The following is a 5,000-nucleotide window of genomic DNA, read 5'->3' as shown; positions in this document are numbered from 1 at the left end:
TATATATATATATATATATATATATATATATATATACATATATATATATATATATATATATTATATATGTATATATATATATATATATATATATATATATATATATATATATATATAATATATATAATAATACATATATATATATAGATATAATATATATATAATATGGGTATATAGTATATATATATATATATATATATATATCTATATATATTTTTTTTTTTTTTTTTTTTTTTTAATTTTCTGAAAATTGATAGTTGAATTTTGAATTTACATGCAGACAGAAAACATTATGAGTGGAATAACTCATAAAAAAGTTACTCTATAACCAATGTACGGAATATTGTAACGGTGATGTGAATATTTTGAAGATTTGTTTAATGTGGTGGGTAAAAAGGAGGCATAGCTCAATGGTGTATAGTAAAAATGGGTAGTGTAAATTTAAGAATGTTTGTGGAAGTAGCTGTTGTCAAGGTAAGAAGGGCAATTATGAGGGTAAAGAATGAAGTTGTGTAAATAACAAGTAAGAATTCTTTGAAAAATTACCTTTACAAGTAGATGTGGCTTTTTAAGGCACCCAAAATAAACAGTTATACTTTAACACTAAAGATACAATACCATCGATCCATTTATCAGAAGTCTCAGAGGGCACACCACGTTCATGTTTATTTTCTTTAACTGCAAAACCTTGAAATATGCTTCAATAGAACTCACCGAGGTCGAGGAGCGTACGATTAATGATGAACTTTGTTACAAAATGGACTCAAAACTAGGCAATTATTTTCTCCATTCGTTCTTTTGTATTCATGAAGTCTAAAACAACAGTTTGGGTAAGGTTACCGAAACTAATGTAGGATGTTCAGTTGGTTAATTGCCAGGCAAAAGATCATTGCCGGTATACCTGCCACAAACAAAAGCAAACTATTATAAGCGTTCCATTTTTGTTAACGAGAACCTGTGATTATGTAAGAAACGGGTCACTTAAATAGTTTCATAAATAAGCAGCGATTGGTCGTGAGTGTAACTTTGGTGACTCACTCGTGTTTTCATTCCGCTGAGAAAAACTATCCCTTTACATTTACTGATTAGGCATCATTGCCCAATCTCTCTCTCTCTCTCTCTCTCTCTCTCTCTCTCTCTCTCTCTCTCTCTCTCTCTCTTTATTCTTGAAAGACGCAAAGACAAGGACGATAAAGGTGACAGTAATGACAGTTCAAACTGGACTATAGTTGTCCTGCTGGGAGGGGAAAGGGAGGTGAAGAAGGGTAATCATATATACCTGAATATCTCTAAAAGACAAATAACATGAATTATTGACTCAAGTCGATTTTATGAAAAGATTTCATGACCGTCTTTGCTCCTTTCTGAATCGGATAAGATGGTTCACTCCGTTAAAGATGTAATGAAAATCCACCTATAAAATTATAACCTAAATTCAACAACTAAGAAATATGAGAGTCGACAACCCTTTAGCCTTCATTGAAGTTTTTCAAGTCTTTTGCATGTTCTCATTATTGTTGTTCTATCAGATATACCTAGCTGGCTCTGCTATTCTATCCTTGTGATTACAGGATCAGAGGTCATTGCTCAGACCGCCTGTATTGTTAGATAGGAGAGGGGAAGTATTCAAATAGAAACTTAATTGTTAGTAGTATACCTTCGGTAGAACGATAATCGCCATATACATATAGTGTGTTCGAAGAAATATGGAGATGAATTTAGTATATTCTTATAAGTGACCATTTTCTTTGCTATATTAGCTATATTGGCTTTATTAGGTGTTAGAGGAAACAGATTAAAGAAAATGGTCATGAAAGGTGGCCTCTACAATTACAAGTCATCATGTCTCTAATGATTCAAACGAAGGGTTAAATATCTGAGAATCACTTAGTTAACGATTCACCTACGCATATCACCAATCTTTCACTAAAGCACACATTCGATTGAAGAGTTATGTCCAAATTCGTTAGCAGAGATAAGAGAACAATATGCACAGTTCTTAAATACAGTGCCGATGTTGTGTTGAATACCTACACTAATTGAATGGTATGAAGAGTCAGGATAACATGAACTGGAAACGAATGCCGTTCCTTTCGGAGAATAATCAACAAAAGTTTCGTTTGGGTTACTCATTGATTCACTTCTTCGCTCGTATGCACATGCAGTTGCGCCCCAACTTTTCAGATAAACCTGTTGTTCCCTGCCCTACCTTTACCACACAATACCTACCTCTCTGTTTCGCATTATTATCTCTTCCACCCCGTTTCTTTACTGTTAATGATACCGGCTCCGTTTCTATTTTGTTTATGACAAATTACCGTTTCAGATCAAGCTTCTACATATGAACCTCTTGGATATGCATTACAATCTTTTAGATATTTGATTGTATAGTCGAGAACACATAGGACCACATCTCAGCATCCCAGTCAACATCTCATTAAATGATTGCAAATCAATTGCACTGGCACCAGTTTGATCTTAAGTTCCGGCTACTTGCAGATAAAGCGAAGGTAATCATTCTGTACCTTTACCCAGATTCAAAGCAGCAGTCAACAATCCCAATTTGAATTTTCTATTTGGACATGTTTTATCATACCAATGCCTGGAAAAAAGTAAAAAAAAAAAAAAAGTGTGAGTAAAATGAACTCCAGGATGAAAAACATGGAGGTAATTAAGTCCGTACTTGCCATGAGCCGGGTAAAACTGTCAAATGTCTGCAATTTTTTCCGATTCTTCACCCAGAAAGGCATCATGTTGTGAACAACAGACAGGTAATAGTGAATCTTATCCGTTATAATAACATACTATTTGACAATGTAAACTAAAAGCCGCACTTCTCTCTCTCTCTCTCTCTCTCTCTCTCTCTCTCTCTCTCTCTCTCTGGTCCTCGTGGCTCTTGATCGTGAATTGAACTAAGGACAGAAAATCATGTTTCTTTCTCATGGAATTCAAGTACGCCTTAGCATTAAATTTTGGACTTGGATATCATTTAAATGTGAGATGTAGCTTGAGTTGATCAAAGGAATAAGTAAGAGGGGGGGAAAATAAGTGACATAAGTGTTAATTTCTCCATCAAATATATACCTTCTGTAAAAGAACGTCGGCATGTATCGTAACTAGGTCGTAATTAAGTCGTAATGACTTCAAGGCAGTCGCCATCCGTTAAAAACCGTCATAAGTTGGCGTGTCATAGATTATCGGCGACTTACGTGTACGACTATGTGCGTCAGCAATCTCATCTCGAAGTACGAAATAGGTCGCACTGGTGACGTAATCAACTTTCTTTTTTTTTTTCTTCTTCTTTTTTTTTTTTTTTTTTTGTAGCTCAAGGCCCGCGACTGTCGACGGTCGAGGTGTTGAGTCTCTGATATGTGACTAAGCCAACTCGACCTCTTATTTCATGTTTGTTTATTTCTTTTTTATTAGTCTATGATATTTTTAAATATGTTCATTTTATTAACTAACTAAACACTGATTACTAAAGAAACATAGTAGGAATGGGCATATGATCAATAAAATAAAACTAACATACAAACACACACACACACGAAAGCACGCGTGTGCCGTGCGCACGGAACAGTACACGAGAAACTTGAGGAAGACTTGAAGGAAGATACCGCGGAGTTGTCGCTGAGAACTGTGCAACAAGAAGGGTTGCAGGTGAATGTGAATACTTGAGGAAGTGAAATCAGGGGAAAGATTTTATTAGCAGAATGCTATAACTGATATATATCCGATCTTCTTCATGAGCTCCACCTATGTGCAATGCACAGTTATAACATTCTGCTAGTAAAATCTTTCCCCTGATTTTCACTTCCTCAGGTATTCACATTCACCGGCCCTTCTTTGTTGCACAGTTCTCAGCGACAACTCCGCGGTATCTTCCTCAAGTCTTTTCCTCAAGTTTCTCGTGTACTGTTCCGTGCGCACGGGCACACGTGCGTGCGTTCGTGTGTGTGTGTGTTTGTATGTATTTTATTTTATTGATCATATGCCCATTCCTTTTTGCCCTACTATATTTCTTTAGTAATCAGTGTTTAGTTAGTTATATATATATAAATATATATATATATATATTAGGGCTCTGCCTTGTATGATAAGGCGCCCTATGAGGTAATGTTAGACTAGCGATAATCTATACGCTAAGTCGGTTGGTATTGCACTTCCATCTTCAATGGAGTGTCTGGGGTTTTGTAGATCACTTACGAAGTCGGTATTATCTTTACGACGATGTGTTATAACTCATGGTTCGGTGAGGTTCTTGTAGAAAAACACAAGGTATAAAAATAGTATATTCTTCTGAAGTTTTACATGATGAAGATCAGGTATGATCGTACAAGTCTTCTATGACGATAGCTTGATCGCTTCTGCCAATGATGATGGCTAATCCTATTCCTCTACATGATAAAGCTTAGGTAAAGAGGTACAGGTCTTCTAATGACGATAGCTAACTCTGTTCTGCCTGTCTACCATCTCTGTTACAAGTTATGAAGGAACAGACAGTAGTTCGAACATATGAACATACATACAATGACATAGTTTCATACGAACACACAATCGAATGAGACACGCTAGAGATCACGTAGGCCGTTTTTTTGAATAATAGGTCGGGGTAGTTGTCTCAAGCAGGGAGCTTGACTAATGTTTATAAACAATTGAATGACTACAGGTGACGGCATGTTATCTTAGCTTACATACTTATTGTATACGTCATCTTTAGCGTCTCTAGTCTGATCACATTCCTGCAAGCAATCTGGTTGACCTCTTTAGTTTTAGACTTTTATATATATGGACTAACATTCCATATTTTTATTATGTAAACACTTACATTAGCTCGGTCAGCTACCAAAACCAGCTACTGAATATTTACTCAAACTTGACTTGCATCTGACTTATAGGAGTGTGATACAGACACTATGTGAAATATATATATATAAGTAAATAAAAATTCATTGTGTACATGAATTGATTCAAGTAATAAAATATAAAACAATGATATT

Source organism: Macrobrachium nipponense, chromosome 5 (genome assembly GCF_015104395.2).
Source record: "Macrobrachium nipponense isolate FS-2020 chromosome 5, ASM1510439v2, whole genome shotgun sequence".
Lineage (NCBI taxonomy): Eukaryota > Metazoa > Arthropoda > Malacostraca > Decapoda > Palaemonidae > Macrobrachium > Macrobrachium nipponense.
Note: the sequence above shows the minus strand (reverse complement) of the source record.